Below are 16,852 nucleotides of genomic sequence, written 5' to 3' on the forward strand. Positions count from 1 at the left end.
AGCTGGTAATGGGATAAGATTGTAAACATCTTCTGAAAGCGCACAGCAGAGCCCTTTACTGTCAAAATGAAATATATTTAAAGTGCTTAAAAACTCATCCAGAAATCTCTTTCCAAATGAGTAAGGCTTGGCAACTCTCCCCTCCGCAGCCTGAATGCAATGTAACCCTTCTGTCTTCTTCTCTTCAGGGCAAACGCAGATACCCAGCAGCTACTTTAAAGGGTAACATTCCACCATAAAAACAATCACACTCAAAATCCGAATTATTTTAATTGCAGTCCTTATAAATAGCCACAAAACAATCAACAGAAAGCGACCAGCGAACACTTTCCCTTCCCCCGCTCCTTAGTATGCTCGACAGGTTTTGTTTTCAATCTCTGCGCCGGCAGCTCCTTTTGTAGCTCCGAGCACCTTTTCCTTCCCCCCCCACCTTTTCGATGCGCCCCGCTCGGGGCAGAACTGAGGAAAAAGCCGGTTGGAAAAAGCGTCCCCCAAAATCTGAGGGAACCCCGGACAAAACTCTTGCCAAAAGTTGAACGCTGCGCGTTTTTGGGCCTAACCCCGCCGGGTTACAGGGCGGGAGGGGGATGCCTGCGGGGTCGGGGCTGCCTGCAGCCCCGTCGCCCCTCCCCGAGGTGCCGGTAGCTGCCGCCCCCCCCTCCCCGCCATGCGGCCGCCCCGGCCCCGGCCCCGGCCCCAGCCCTTACATGGACAAATCTGCCTGCAGGGAAAGGCAGGAATTTGGGCCCTTGACGTCAGCCCCGGGCAGAGCGCAGCAGCCCGGCGGGGTGGGAGGCAGCGGCCGCCGCTTTCGCTTTTTGTTTCGGGGGGGGGCGTCCCGCCGAGCTCGGGGCTGCCGCGGCCCCCCCCTCCCCTTCTCTCCGCCCGAGGGGAGGTAAGGGTCGCGGGGAGGGGGGGGGGGGGGATGCAGGAGGTGGGAGTGCCGCGGCCGGGGGGATGCGGAGGGGCTGGCGGGAGCCGAGGGAGGGATGCGGGAGGGGGTGGTCGGGCCGTGGGGGGGCGGAATGCCGAGGGGATGCGGGGTGGGGGGTGCCCCGGGGCAGCGGCGCGGAGCGCGGAAGAGGCCGGCGGGCGGAAGGGGCCGGCGGCGGGGCCGAGGGGGGGGGGGGGGAGGGCGGGCGCGGAGGGGCGGTACCGGGACCAGGCCCCGCCCCCGGCCCCGCCTCCCCCCCGCCGCCTCCTCCTCCCGCCGCCGCCGCCGCCGCGCTCGCCTCCGCTGCCTCCTCCCCCCGAGGTATTGTTGCAGATAATAACTTGCCCCCTTCCTCTACCCCCCCCCACACCCCCCTCCCCAAACCCTCGCCCGCCGAGGCAGCTGTGCAACAGCTGGAACCCCCCGGCCGGGGCGGGGAGCGCTGCCGGCCGGTCGGGGGGGGCCGCGTATGGCTCCTCCCTCCGCCCGGGGCGCCGCGGCCGCCGGAGAGGGGGACGGCCCGACCCGGCCCGGCCCGGCGCGGTGCGGTGCGAGCTCGGCCGTGGGGCGGGGGCAGCTCTCGGGTGTGGGGCAGGGAGCAACTTCCCCGGGACTTCAGCGGCCCGGCTGCACGCCTCCCCCCCCCCCCGGCTCCGCGGCGGTGCCCCGCGGGCCGGGGTCCCGTTGTCCCCCAGCCCGGGCGGCCGGGGGCTCGGTGCTGGCGGCCGCAGGTGCACCTGGCCCGGGCGGGGGCCGCCTCCGCCCCCCCCCCGCGGCGGCCGCAGCGCTGCCCCGCCGCCGCACCTTGCGCCGGCCGCCCCCTCGGCCGAGGCTCGGTAGTAAAGAACAAGTTGAGTAAAGCCCCGGCAGCCTTTTATATGCCGGGGGAGGCCCACCCTTCCCCAGCAGGTAAGGACGTAAAAGTTTCCCACAGCCTTACGTCACCCTGGGCTTTTTTTTTTTTTTTTAAATATAATTTTTTTTTTTTTTTCCCTCCCCCTTCTCTTGCCCTCCCCTTTTGAACAGGCAAATCTTATTCCTGCCATTGTTCAGGAGCACTCTCCACGCCCTGGGGCTGCGCTGGGGAGAAGGCAGTGCTCCCGAGTAGGAGGTGTTGATGGTGAAACTCATTGCCATAATTGCTCTGGCTACTGTACCTCGAGGTGCAGTTTGGCCCCGTTGGTGAAACAAGTGAGCGTTGGATTCTCTTGCTTTGTCTTGATTATTAGTTTTTTGTTTGGTGTTTTTCTATGCCTGCATGAGTTGGCTTTTTGGCCCAGTTGTTTGGTTTTTGGGTTGGGTTCCTGTTTGGTGTCTTTCTGTCTTGCTAGGCGATTGGTACACAAAAGTTTTAAAAGCTTGCGAGAGCCCTCAAACTTGCTGATGTGTCTTCCTGCACATCCACAACACCTTGGCCCCTGTGCACAAAGTGGTTCTGACCCATGTGAAATACAAGGTTTCGCATGGAAGCGTTAGGTTTTTGGAAATACTCTAGATTTGAGGATTTCTTCGCTTTCTGGGACTCATTCACCTGTAGAGTTTGTGCTTATACTTTCCAGGGATGATTTCTGGGGCAAGATCCGAGAGAGCGGGGAGTCCCTCAATGTCTAGGACCTGGGTGATACAGCAGGTGCTGGCTCACCAAGTAATTACAGATACGGGATATTAGGAGGGCAGGGGAACAGATGGAGCCGGGGAACGGGACACAGCGTTTCATCTGTATGTGAACAACGCAGCTGCGTTCACGCTGGAAAATGTTGGTTGCAGTCCTGTGTGTAGCCCAGCCTGCTGTGTAGCGGCGCAGTTTGGGCATGCGAGGGACTTTCTGGTTATCCCCACCCTTGCTGCAGTAGGACTGGCCCAGGCAAGGCTAAATAGTGCTCTGGAATATGGGATTTTCCTCAGGAAATATTTCCATCTCAGGATAAAGATTTACTATTGAAATCTTCTCTCTGCCCGTTGGCCTACTCTCTTTCTCCCCACCCACCCCATGACCTTTCATCCTGTCACTCCTCAATTTATGAGCTCTTTTATTCCCCTCTTTCAGTTGTTTAGCCTTTGTTGGAGGGTTTTTCCCTATGGGATGGGCTGTCAGCAGGTGACGGTGTGGGTGGTGGCCATAGGGGCCACCTGGCAGCGAGCTCCTACCTGTGTCTAATCCTGCCTGCAGCTCCAGTGGGATGCTGGTGCTGCTAACGGGGCCTTCAGCCCTGCTCCCCTCTAATTGTTGAGTTTCATATATAGTTTTCCTTTAATTGTTTTTTTCAGGGTTTGTGGTTTTTTTGTTTTTTTGTCGTCCCCCCCCCCCCCCCCCCCCCCACCTAAGTCTGCTTGTGTTGGCTGTTGTTGGGAAAAGCTACCAAGTTGGGGGAACCTGGTCCAGGACAGTGGTGGCGCAAAGTCCTCATCAGTTATGGTGCTGGGAGCTCTCCTGCCATCACATGTCTTCTGGTCCTTGGAGGCTCTTCTCCCAGCCCTGTGGTTGGAGGGCCTGTTAGGAGCATGTGGGTTGCTGAAGGTCACTGTAGGCTTTTTGGGGGTCTCTTGGCTGGAGAGAGGTGCCTGGTAGCAGGTAGGCAATGTGCAATGAGTCTGTTGGACTGTGAAAATGTGCTCCTTATGTACAGAGAGGGCACCTGAGTGATTTTGAATGCCCTCTTTCCAAAAGTTAGCCCTAGAGTGCGTGCCTTGTGTGGAGGCCGTGGGCATGTTGGCCATGCACGTGTCCTGTGTGGCCAGCGGTCCTGCTCTCCAGAAGTTCCAGTCAGAGATATGTGACCCTTGTACGCTGCTTGGGCAAGCTCCTGGGTGGAAACGGAGGACGCGTCCAGGAAAATGCAGCTGAGACTGTGTCTCATTGAAGCTTCTGTCGGTACAGCCCCGAACAGCTAGGAATTGCTGTTGTGCAGTCTCCACAGTGCAGGGTGCCTGGGTCGGTGAGGATTACAGCTCTGTCGGTGCGTAGCTGTCTCCATTGTGCAAGTCCCGATGGCCCAGTGTGGTTGGCTGGGCAGCTGGTACCGAGCTGGGAGAGAAGCTCCAATTCCTTGTTGCACCAAGGTGAGATTTTCACCTTTGGAGCATGCTTGGAGATCAGCCCGGGTGTCGGGGCAGGATGCTGGTGAGCGTGCCCATCTCGGTGTGGGCTCCAGCTCTGTGGGTCCTGTCCTCTTCTGCTAGTTTGGATGAGCAGTCACCCAGGTTTAGAGGGTAAAAGTGTTGAATGATAGTCTGTGATGTGCTCTCGTGAAACCAGGGCAAACCAGCAAAAACCTGCTTCTAGACTGGTGGTCCAGGAGTGGATTTCAGATCCCGTATCCCGGCAGTCATGGTTGGGTACAGAAAATCCCAGGTTCCTGGGCAGTTGAGATGCCTTGTCTCGTGGAAACTCGCAGAGGACATCACATCTCCAAGTTGCATTGCTCTGAATATCGTCTTCAGCTGTGCTGTGTTAGTGAGAGATAATGGGCTCCGCCTTACCAGCATCAGGAACTGGTGCAGTGTAATTCAAGCTTTCAGGTGATGAAAGTGCGGGTTCGGATGTGTATCCCTTATTTCTCTAGGATGTTCAGGGGTGAAGCTCCAGGCCTGGACTAATGAGTTTTGCAAGGCACCTAATAGTGTCAGCTACAGTCTCGGTGGAGCTGGAGTGCTTTTAAATATATAATATGATCATCAGTATGTATTTTTAATTATAACTCATAGTACGAATTGCGGTGTGGGAGTTCATGGTCAGAGTGGAGACACCACTCACTTAATTTCAAAGCCTGACTGTTGCCTTGTTTGTTAAAATCGCTGCTTGTGTTTGTCTGTATAATGCCTGACTGTAAAACTTAAGTGACTCCCTTATGACCAGTGCAGCCTGGTGTATGCAGTTTTGGAGAGGGATAGTAAAAATGGTGGGGAACTGGAAAACCTGAGGGAGTTTGACCAGTAGTTTGGGATTGCTCCTCTGTAAAGGATACATGTAAGAAAGTTGTCAAGAAACAGTGAGTGCAGTGGAGAAGGGGTCTCTGTGCCTTTGTACCAGTGCAAGCCAAGGTGAAAGTGGCTGATTCAAAATTAACAAAATTAAGTACTTTTCCATGTAACTAAATGGTGGCATTTGTCATGCAGAACGTTGCTGAGGACAAGAATTTAGCCAAGCATGGAAAGGAGATGGGATGGTTGTATGAACGTCAGGTACATTCAGATTTATACCACCTAATGGTGATGGCTCTTGTAAACATCTGATTGGAAAGAAGAGACTGTTTGGCACAGGTTTCTCTGAAACATCTCTTGCTGACTGTAGCTGGAGAAAAGCAGTAGCTTGGGTGGATGACAAATTGTTTGCAAGAAGACAGTTTCCGTGCATCTGTGGAAACATATACCCTCCGGGTGCCCGCAGCGGTTTCTCTATTCCTTCATGGTTGTGCGAACAATGCGTCCTCGGTGGCACTTTGTTCCTTGTCAAGCATCTGAAAGCCTGACCTACACAGCTCTGCCTTTCTCCTAATAAACTCTTCTGGTCTCTGGGCAGCACCCCCCCCCTCTGCTCCGGCTGGCCCCGGACCACGCTGGGTTTCACCTCTGGCTGGTCATCGATGCTCTTCCCAGTGCCGTCTGTGGTAGCTCTGGTAATCCCTTCGGGTGGGGGGGAGTCCCAGTGGATGCGTGGAGAGGTTTTAAAGATGGCATTGAGATGACGAAGAAATATGCATTTCCTTTAGGTACCTCTATGCTTTTTAGGTATGTTATTTTTTTGATGGAGAGAAGCCTTCAGGGAAGCAAGATGACTACCAAGTCTAGGTGACCCGCCAGAAGTCTGGGATTCAGCGTGTGCGTTTGCTATGTGCACGCGTGAGCGAGGCAGCGATGCTCTTGCCTGCTTTCGGTCCCCTGCAGCTGCTGTCTTACCCTGGTAGCTTCATCCTCGCCCTTTGCTCTCACAGCAGGGTAATTCTGCTAAAAACTAGAGAGCTTACTGGAACTGTAGCCACGCTTCAAAAGCAGGCAGGAGCGGAGGAGACGGAAACCATAGCTTATCTAAGGATGTGGGTTATCTGAGGGACGGAGTCACAAGGAACAATACCTTTAAAGACTGTGGGTTATATGTAGGAAAATATAGGACTTGAAGTAACTTTATGAACAATGGTTCCGGAGGAGGGATTGGAGGGATGGTGTTGGCTTTCACACGTGCATTGGGATGCTGGAGGAGAGCATCGGTAAAGTCTGAAGAGCTCTGTGTTTTCCTCTTTTTAATTTAGGGAGCTTTTTGTTTTGTAAAAATAGAAACAAACAGAGAAAAGAAAACAACAAATCAAACCGAAAACCACAGACCAGAAAAACCCCACAAAGTTTAAAAGCTTTTTGAGAGCTTGTGCCTGCCCAAGAAGTGGGGGTTAGCAGGGTGCAGGGTTCGGCTCTTTCCATTCCTCCTGCTTCTGGGCACAGCAGGGCAGGTAGGGCTCGCGATGTTTCCAATCCAGGCCTGAAAAAAAAACCCACTACCCACACTTAATCGTTGTGATTAAGGTTACCGGTAGAGACACCTCGGTAGAGATTCTGCTTTCATCTCAAAGAGCTGGTTTCGATCACGTTCTGAGCAAGCGCAAGAGCTGGCATGAAAATGATCATTTTTAAGTTGCTGTCAGCAAGTCTCTGTCATTTTAGACTGTCAGTATCTGTTGTTGGGATCTGTGGGTGACAGTGACACACGTGTGAGTCACTCAAGCACTCCCAAGCTATTGCAATATGCTCAGGAAAGGAAAACAAACATCGGTGGAGTTGTGGGCTGTTGATAACCTTTTCTTAGAAAAAGATACCAGCTTTTGAGCATTGCAGGCTGTTAGGGAGAATGTTTTCTGTGGCCTGTGATGCCATAAGGGAACCTTGTAATACAGTGATTCCTCAGTAACCCCATAAATTGCTTTATTTGGTTTGGGATGCTTGAGGGTCTCTGGTTTACGCCAGCTTGTTTCTGTGTAATAGCCCATCAGCCCTCTTTGGGGTTTCCAGATGTGGCTGGGAGGGATCCCGTTTTGTGCCTAAGTGGGTTTATGCACTTGAGCATCCTTTAAGTAGGTGCCATTCAGCACTTGGCTGCCTTCCTCCCCCTGCTACCGCTGCCCAGTGATGCTTCAAGGCAGGCAAACTTCCGCCAAGTCTCGGATGATTGTGCTGCCAGTGGAATAGTTAGTTGAGATTTAATATGGCCATTATCTTTTAGGTAATAAAATATCAACTAACTTGCCATAACTATCTTGTTTAATGTCTATTAAAAGCCCCACATACTTCATTCACTGGGTGAAATTTAATAGAACTTCATCTAAGCATTTATTGCTTATTTAATTTAAAAATAAGTTGATCTCCACAGTTGGTAACAGGCACTGAGGATTTAATTAACGTTCAGTAAACTACCCTGTTAGCTCTGAATTACAGAGTCGGGCCTTGTTTGTACATCAATTTGTAACCTGTCCCCCCTTTATTAGGCCGATGGATCTCATTGTGGGGAGCTGCGGTCGTCTCCTCTTCGCCTTCTGCTCCTGCTCTCTCCTCCAGCTGGAGAGCCCCTGTCAGGGCCCTGCAGCTGGGGGTCCTGACGCTGCTGAGGAACCAGGACTCGGCTGCTTTGTTGTGGATGGAGGAGGCTGACCCATCGTACCGCAGACCTTGAGGGAAGGGGCTGTGGAGCCTGGTGGGGTGGGTAGGGATGCACTGCGCAATGGGGTAAGAGCAGTCTAGCTCCAAACTTTAGGTAAGTATAAGAGCAAATTTACAATATCTCCTCTAAGGCTTTTGCAGCAGTGTGGTTGGCTGGATGAAACCCAGGTTAGTGAGGTCTTCTTTTTGGGAAGAGAAACTTGGGGTGATTCACCGGTGACTTGCAGGCAGTCCTGCTGCAGTTGCTGTGTTCATTGTACCCCAACTGCAGTGGTTTATATCTCAGTACCGGGCATGTGGATCTTCGATGTGCTGTGTGTATGTACCCTAAGGAGCTCTCTCTGTTTCAGCAGTTTATTACCTCACCTTAACAGACTTGAATTACTCCGCTTAATGAGGCAAGCTTGAATGAAAGCAAGGAATCTCCCAGACAGTGTGCTGCACGCAGTGACTGGGTTGGAGAGTGATTGGATTAGCAGCTGATAAGTGGTTGTAACTCCAGCTGCTGCATCTCTTCTGCCTCGCTTGCCTGGGTGTCAGTGGTGTTCCTGTTTCAGCTCAGCCCTGAAGGAGATCAGATGGCTTGAATTGAACATACCTCATCACTTGAGGTAGAGACTTGATTTGCTTTTCATTGGTTTGGGCAAATCTTGAGAGATACCTCAAGCTATTAACTGTGGCCGAGACAAGCCTTTAATCTGGATTTCCCAAGAGAAACAGATAGTGATTGTGGCAGCCACGTGGCAGTCCTGTAGTTACTTACAAGCAGTGAAATTGGTTAAAAGAATGGTGTTAATGTTGTCAAGTCCAAGTGCTCCAAAGGTATGAAATGCCAGAATGAAGGTCACTGATGAAACCTTAATTTGGCCTCCCCTGCAAGCAGGTATTATGATATAGCCACTTAATTGCCAGAGCACCTACTCTTTGTGCCCAGAGTGGAAGGTGATGCTTAATGAGCAGCTATTCAGTTTGTTTTCTTTTTGTGCAATGTGTGGCCCCAAGCCTTATTTACTACATAGTGTTCAAATTTGGGACTGAATGCAGAATTATTAATTTCCTTTTGTGCTTTTCTGGAGTGCTCTTTGCTCTTTCATTGGAGTGCTTTGCAAGTTGGAGGGACTGTTTCTGCAGTGCCTTCCCAAGATGAAGGAAAATTATTCTTGCCATTTTACTGATGGAACACTGAGGCTTGGAGAGGAGTGGGGTTGGGAGTCTTGTGTCATCCCTGACACTGAAATCGGGGAGAAAAAAGCCAGTTAGACCAGCGTTTTTCTCTTTAGTTTGCAGTCATAACTGATAATCAAACATAGAAATGGTTGAAAGGAGTTGTTTGTAATTACAGACTGAAGTTAGCATCCTTTCTACCCAACTCTGGAGATTACTCTGAACTGCTCATTGCAGTTATGCCTATCTTTACAGTCCATCTCCCCCATCTTTTCCACTATTACCTGCCTCTTATGCATTATCATCATCATCATCCTTGACTGGGGGGCAAGGCCCGTACTTATCTTGCGTGGGTATTGAAATGCCTAGCTTAGTGTGGAAGCTAGTCTTTGCCTCTGGCATTTAGAAACCACGGCAGCTTAATGCTGTTGAAACTGAAATGTGGTGGTGGGGAGGTCCAGAAATGAGCCACAAAAATGGTTAAGGTCCAGCTGGTATTTATGTATAAAAACATATTTCAAGGAGTAGAATAAGGGTAAAGGAGACTTCACATCATCCTCTGGATGCTTCCTCAGTGGCTTGTTTTCCTGTGTACAGTAAGACTGCCATTTTTTAGGGTAGTTTAAGCTTCCTTTAAAGCTGTGGTGGTTCTCCATCACTTCTGATCCTGCAGGCTGTTTTTCAGGAGAATGAGAGTTATGACTTCCTAGCACAGTTCCACTTTGGTGCTTATTCAGAGAATCCATTCCTTTCTCGGGTTCCTTGGGTTGCACAGAGCCAAGCTTGGAAAACACGGCATTGCATCTTTGCCATTTAAGGAGCGCTTGGTGAACCTTCTGCATAGTAAGTCTGAAATTCAAGTGTATGAGTAATCCAGCTGAACTCTCTGCAGCTACTTGTGTGCCTAAAGATAAGCAAGTGTTTAAGCACTGTCCTATACCCGAATCCTAATTTGCTTCCAAGGCAGACTGATGGGGCAGAAACGATGGGCCAAAGGGTTAAAGTTATCTGGGGAGATGTCTGGCTTCTTTTCTTCTGAAACAGCGCTGTAGCATGCAGAATGGCCATAGCCTCTCTGCAATGAAGACTCAGCCTTGTACGGTGCAGGAGATCATACTGTGAGCGAAGCAGACAAGTTGCAAGCCTCTGACAATGGCATTAAGTGACGAACTGTGAGGCACAAGCATATTTTGGAAGTTAGGAATAACGCCTTGGACCTCTGTGTTGCTGCGGGGATGAGTGGGGCGTTCTTGGCATGTGATGCCTCTGTGAGAGTCTCCCTCTGCATATGAGATTTGGGAATGAGGCGAGAGCAGCAGGTGAACTTAAAACAATGTAAATGAGAGCGTCTTTCCAAGGCACTCTGCCCACCAAGGTACTCGGAGTGTCTGGGTGAAAGGATGGCAGCTTACGGAGTGCCTGTGCACCTCCTTCCATGGCTTGGCATGGCGTGTTTTGCTCTGCTGTGTGGGAGAGCTGTGAGCTCGGGGTGTGTGGAGGCTGGGGAAGTCGGTGGAGAAGTTTTTAAGGACCGCATTGTAGAGCGGGAGGAGAAGGAGCTGTGAGAGCAGAGCTTGTTGCCTTGCTATACGCAAAGATCCCTGTAGGGTGGGTTCATTTCTAAGTTATTCTGCATGAAGTTAGCTCCCATCTCCTCACTGCACACACAACTTCTGGCAGTGTTTTGTGGTCACTGTTTTTACAGGTGGGTAACAGATCCCTCTGAGGATGCAGGGCAGATGGGTTGGCATCACCTCGCGTTTGCACCGCCTCGTGTGTTGCCTTGCTGTGATGTACCCTGGGGTGAAAAAGAGAGAACTCCTGCTCTGGTGTGTTACAACCATCATCTGTGCTGGTAGTGCCCCACCTTGTCTGGGGTCAGGCCGCTCGCTGGAGTGTCATACCCATACACATACCACTCAGGTTCCCTGCCTGCTGGAGTTCCCTGAATGCTGTAGCCTGAGCCTCTGGTCTGCATGCATTTGCATGCTTGAGGTGGTATTTTGGGTCTTGGGTCATGCCGTCATGTGCAAGAAGTCCTAGCAAAAGTGATGTGCTCCAGCTTTGTTCTGTTCAGGACGGCTGTCTGCCTGTGTCAGCTGCTCATCCCTTGAAAGTGAAGTGCAGTGAGGCACACGCAGCTTTATGTTTTTGCAACAGCTCTTGGTAAATTTCTCATGTCTCAGATGATTTGATTCATACCTGATTAAGGGTGTGCCCAATTTCATGGGTGGAACGGGATGTGCGAAGCTAGCATTATATTATCAGACAGTCCCACATTGGATCATCTGGTTTAGTTCCAGCTGTCTTGGTAGATGCACCTGCTAGGATGGGATTATTTTCTGCGTGTAATGTGTAATGGACGTAATTCCAGATGCTCTTGATCTCCAGAACAAGACAAGGCCTATCCACCTAAGGAAAGATATGAGTAATTCTGGGTATTGTGTTGGTATGCTCCTGGGCTCCTGTTCATCCTTCTTTTTGTTTTTGATTCCATATCCCATAGGCAACATTTTTTAGTGTTGTCCATCTCTCTAAATTTGACCTGTAGCATCTTTGGCTGAGCCTGCCACTTTTATGCTACCCAAAGGAGAGCAGGGAGTCTGCCAAACTGCGTGTTGAAGTCCTGTGTACCTGAGCAGAGAGCAGAGGCTGCACCCATGGAGCAGTGTCTGGGTCTGAGGAGCTCCTGCCCGGGGAAGTGAAGGTAAAGCGGAGAATGGTGAGAGAAGAGCAGAGGGATTGACTTGGGGGTAAAAAGACTGATTATAAGGGAAGATGAAAAGGATGTAAAAAGTGTGTGTTAGCAGAATGTGACTAAGATGGAGACCTGATAAGTATTGAAATGTGTCTGTGGAGGAAAGGGGAGCAGTAGCTCCTGGCAGAACAAAGCTCTATGTCTAGGACTTGCAACTTGGTGCAAAGCAATTCTGAGTCACAGGAACGTACGGCTCCTGTGGCCCTGCCATCACAAGCAGTTGCCACCTATAATCCTTTTGACAAACGTGCTTGGTTCCATCTGAAACCTACTTTGGCTCTTCCCCGTCCTTCCTGGGGAGTTCATCTCCCTCACTGCTGTTTATCACTGTGGCTTCTGGGTTGTGCATGCTCGCCGTCTCATTCCTCAGCCCTTACTCACAAGAGGCCTGTGTGGGAGGGAGGGGCACCCAAGAGAAATGTGAAACTTGATGCAAAGTCCCTTGCCACGAGGAATTTGGGTGGCTGATCTTCTGCAGCTTGGCCTCTGGGAGCTTGCCGGAGATCCGTGGGCTGAGAGTCTGTGATCTGCAGCCCTGGTGGGGCTCCGGGGAGTGGGATGGAGGCTTGAGGGAAGGTGGGTTTCTCCTGCAAAGGGCAATGCGTGTGGTGTTTGGGGGCTCCTGGTAGAGCTGCACTAGCCTGGCTGTGTTAATAAAATTCAGTTGTGCAATTGGATGGGGTAAAGTGGAGGAGGGGAGCGGTATGAGTCACTTAAATTACCAGTGACCAAAAGTGGGCTGTAAGTTATAGTTGACACCTCGTGCCTCCATCCTAGCTTCACACAGTAAAATCTGGCAGGGGAGATACAGCCGTATGTGCAAATACAGTATGTGGGTTTGGGTCTCGGTCCAGCATTCGCATCCATAAATAGGTCAGCCCCTTCCTTACGACAGCATTTGTATGCACTTTACAAACATGAACCAACTAATCCCAACAGATGTTTGGCAGCCTCCTGAGCCCACAAGGAAGTTAAATATCATTGCACTTTGCTAGAGAGATGCCCAGGATTCAAATACCACCTGCTGGAAGAGCCTGTCTAAGCTGGGGCGCGTTCATGGCTGTGTGGGGGCAACTTTGCAGAGCACCTGCTGCCGCTACATCGGGCTGGTCTGACCATGGTGGCTTGTGCTATGCAAGGGCCAGGCTGGGTTTCCATTGAAATCAAAGACAAAACTTTCTTCGGTGTTTGAGGGGGAATGGGCTTTAGCTCTACGTTTGCACGCTCACACTTCATTAAAATCCAACTGAAAGGAGGGAGCTGTGGATTTTGCTTGCTGCCTGCCTTTGTCCGCACGCTGACATCCTTGTCAGAGGTGTGCGAAGGCACGATGCTCCTGGCTGGCCTGAATCCTTTGCTTGCCTCCCTCTCTTTCCCCAGAGGTGAATGTTTAGTTGCAAGCTCCATGATGCCTTTGAGGTCAGGCAGGTTGTATAGATGTGTGTTGCTGAAGCAGCAGTTTATTCTGGAGTTGTCTCTGGACTCTGCAGTTTGCGATTCATGTCCTGGCTGCTCCATCCCACCATGAAGTGCAGCCCCAGCCAGCTGCCGGAGATAACACACCGAGGACCAGGGAATGCCACTGCAATAACTTTGCCTGTACAGAGTATTCAGAGGTCTTGGATGATGAATGTCTCGCAGCCTTTTTCATCAGGAGAAGTTTGGTCAGTGTTGCATGGGCCAGAACCCCCCTGAAGCTTTGCTTTCCCCTAAAAAAACAGGCTATTTAGCTAACTTTCCAAAGAGAAAATGAAGCTGTAGCACATCACAGAGGAGGGAAGAGTAAGGAAGGCCTGTTTATGTCACTGTAGCCTCCAAGGCCCGTATTCATCCTCTTAATGACATTAATTCAGCTGCACAAGGGGGGAGAAACAGGAATTGATCCTCTTCATATAGATCATTAGTGCCCCAACAGCCGGTCTGCAAAGAGCAACTGGGAACAAAAATGAGCTCCTGCTGCATCTAATTTTTTTTTTTTCCTTGGTGCTTTGAAAGATGATTGGGATGCTTTAGACGCTTGGCTTTCTTGCTCAGGAAGGGCCCAGGATTGTACTCGTTTTTCCTGGCCTCTATTTTGTGTTCTGGCTTGATGGCTGTCCTGATTTTGCAGGCAGAGTTATAATTACAAGGCTGCTGAGTAGAGGGGGAGGCAGCGAGAGGATAGTTCTGGATTAGTAATAAATCAAGGACTTTCCTTAGGTGTTTCCTCACTCAGATCTTTGATAAGATCTTTGATCTCCGTTAAATATGGGTGACAGCTCTGGATACTGGGGTGTGCTTCTGTCTTCTCAGTTAAAGCTTCCTGAAGTCTCCTCAGGGCGCAGAGCCTGCCAATTTTTACCATCCAGCATCTCGAGGAGAAGCCTTGGGTATCTTCTGTGATGATGGAGGCTCTGGGCCGCTCCTCCTCTCCCTCGTCACTCTGAACCTGCTGCGGTCACTCCGTGCACGCCAAGTGTGTGCATCTGACTCGCCTTGTGCTGCCGGCTGCTGCTGCCTGGCCTTTTTGTCTGCATTAGTTTAATTGAGTGAGGAGCTCGCAGGAGAAGCTATTCATTCCCCTGGTAACTGTGCTTGACAATCAGAAGTTATTCTGGGGGTGAAGGACCGGTACAGATTTGTTTTCCTTGGCTGCAGATCCATAGCCCCTAATAGTTTCTCACTCATATGAACCAAAGTTGACGTGGTTTGCCACTAATTAAAAGCCAAAAGGATATGTGGTCCTCTCCAAAATAATTACCGTCTTCAGTGAATGGAAGAAAACTCTTGCTTGCTTCCCGCTTGTTTCCAAACCCCTCTGTTTTGCCACGTCACCCTTGCACTGGCCACAATGCATGGGAGGGCCCGGGCAGGGCCAGCAGCTCCATCCTGGTGCACAGGGAGTTTGTGCTTGAATCCTTTCTCTGCTTTTGGACCAAAGGGTAAATACAGGAAAAGCATCGAGTTAGCAAAAATTTTATGAAACCCAGTAGCTGCATTTGGAGGGGGTTGTTTTTTCTCGGTGAGAAGCCACTAAAGGCGACAGAGGCGAGTGTGTGGACCCTGCATGCAGGAGCACGTTTTTATCTTGACTTTTTTATAGGCTAAAAACCAACAGCAACAGGTTTTGGCTGTGTCTGTGCTCACTACCAGGAACCCTGAACGCAGCAGCTGGAGTTCCTAGATAGTTTGGTTTTTATCAGTAATTGGTTTCAGATACACATTAACCTCGATTCACGCGTTGCCCTGGGCCTGGTGACATAGTGGAAGGTGTCCTCTGTCCTCGCCATTTGCTCAACCTCTGCGTTTGTCACCTTTCTGTCACCATTGGGGCTGGGCCAGCAGCAGGAGGAGGACAGAGGGTCTCCTCCCTTCAGCTGGTCCTCGGTGTCCACCCAAGTGTTTGTGCTCCTTCAGTGCAAATCGGAGGGCCGGTCCGATGTCACCACCGGGTCGAGGGCTGGGAGATGTCCAGTCCAAAGTGGCTGGGCTCCTGGGCAGCAAGGGCTGGAGCCCTCTGGGTGCTGTTTGCTCTGTGCGTGCAAAGGCAGAAGCGCATCTCTAGTCTTGCTACTTATCCCCACCGTGACCACCAACTCGTGGTTGGGTTTTGGCCTCTGAGCACCAGCCGGTACAGGAGGAATAGCCATCCGGGCAGTGGTGACCAGCTGAGCGTACCTCCTCTCAAAGCAGTGGTATGGGGATGAGCAGAAGTCTCCTTACGGGGATGTGCCCAACCTGATGTTGGAGGTTGGCTGTGGCAGCCTGCTCACCTGCGGTCCCGTCCTCTGCTTTGCTACCCTGGGTGCCAAAGCCGCTCGTGTTCGCTTTGCACAGGGAGCTTTCGCAAAGTTGCTGTTGCCTATGGGGCTTGCAAGGAACAGCAAAGGGGCTGTACTTTCTTAATCTGCCTGTTTCATGAGGCAGTATCTGGCTGTGCCCTTAGTAACAGGTTTTTTAATGCAGATTGAGTCCCCTGTTTTAATTGACTAAGAAAAAAGAACTTGAAGAGGGTATGAACCCATGACCTTGAGATAAATAGTTTCTTACTGAGTCCCTGAGCCCCTAAGCCGCCCCCTCTTCTGAGAGTAGCGTGGTTTAATCAAAGGTCAGAGGTTTTGTCGTCTTTGAGAGCCTCAGAAAAAGAGGGCAACATGAGCGAGCTCTCCTCGGTCCTCTGTGACTGCAGTCATTCTTGGCCTGTCAAGTTCCCATTGAGCTCGCTGTGCTTGTCCTCTCTTCCTGGGTGATGGCTCTCTTGACCTTCTCTGGTCTCTGTGAATGCTGATAAAAGCCTGGTGATCAAGTCAGATGTGTTACTGGGGGTTGTAACTAGATATATGGTGGCTACGGGTGAATGGCTTATGCGAGGCTGCTGTGAGCCTCTCTGTGCAGCGTGCAGATTTGCAGGCTTGATAGGACATAGTCTTCGCTTGCCAGCTCTGCCCACGCAGCCTCCCACGCGTGTCTCCTGTTTCTAGGCTGAAGGCCAAGTGTGGTATCTCGCGCACCGCTGCGTGGTCAGTCTTGGCGAGCGCCGGCTTGGACGTGGCCGCTGCGATCTGAGGCGTTGCGGTGGCTGACAGAGGTCCTCCCTCGTTCTGTTCTTCGCGTTTCCTTCTTGGGTGGTGACCAGACATGCGGCTGTACCTCTTGTGACAGGTGCAGTATTAGTCTTTGCTCCTGTCCTCCTTCCTGACTGCAGTCACTAATGCTGCTTGAGCCTGGCTGATGGCTGGCACGGAGCTGGTCTTGCTTGCTTACGTGTTGGAAGCTGGTTTCCTTGATGCCGTGCCAAGTCAGTCTTTGAAAATAGCAGCTGGCGCATCCTGAAGAGATCTTTGTCTCCAAAAGCTTCAGCAGTTCCTTTCTGGTTTTCCCTATCACCAAGTAAAAAAAATAAAAACACTTGGCTTGATAACATAAATGCTGGCTTCAGGGCTCTGCAGTCCCGCTGACAAGCTCAGCGTGGTAGGGTAGGAGTAGGCGAGGACAGGTATGTTGGTGGTGTTACGCTGTGAGGTGCTCCTGTGAATCACACCAGCGAGGTGGAAGAAGACTGAAAAGACCTTTCTTGGTCTCAAGTGTTTCGTACCTTCTGTGTGATGTTGCACCCACACACTGTAACTATTGTTTCAAACAAATAGGCACCTACTCTTCCAAAATACAGAGCTCAGGTGCAGCAGGCTGGAGGATAACATGTGGCAAACTCTTGGAAAGAACACAGAATTAGGACCCAAGAAAACTTTGTGCTGAGAAACCGTCGGGTACATGGGAAGAAGCGTGATCTCTCCCTGTGAGCGCTGATGAGGTCCAGTAAGGGTGCTGAGGTTGTTTAATTGATAACTTTGCCATTCTGCAAACCAAAAGCCTTC

At 51.1% G+C, this 16,852-nt stretch overlaps 1 protein-coding gene across 4 annotated transcripts in view; it reads left to right on the forward strand.

Moving 5' to 3' along the window:
• The first annotated feature begins 669 nt into the window (after positions 1-669).
• Positions 670-16,852, forward strand: part of LPP (LIM domain containing preferred translocation partner in lipoma) — a 353,262-nt gene continuing 337,079 nt past the window's right edge. For 3 of the 4 annotated variants that reach the window (XM_075031623.1, XM_075031621.1, XM_075031625.1), the window contains exon 1: positions 1,170-1,255. The gene's annotated coding sequence lies outside the window, so the exon portion shown is untranslated. Of the gene's footprint in view, positions 896-1,169; positions 1,256-16,852 lie in introns of those variants that run through there. The other variant, XM_075031622.1, reaches the window with a different exon arrangement.

Source organism: Buteo buteo, chromosome 7 (assembly GCF_964188355.1).
Source record: "Buteo buteo chromosome 7, bButBut1.hap1.1, whole genome shotgun sequence".
Lineage (NCBI taxonomy): Eukaryota > Metazoa > Chordata > Aves > Accipitriformes > Accipitridae > Buteo > Buteo buteo.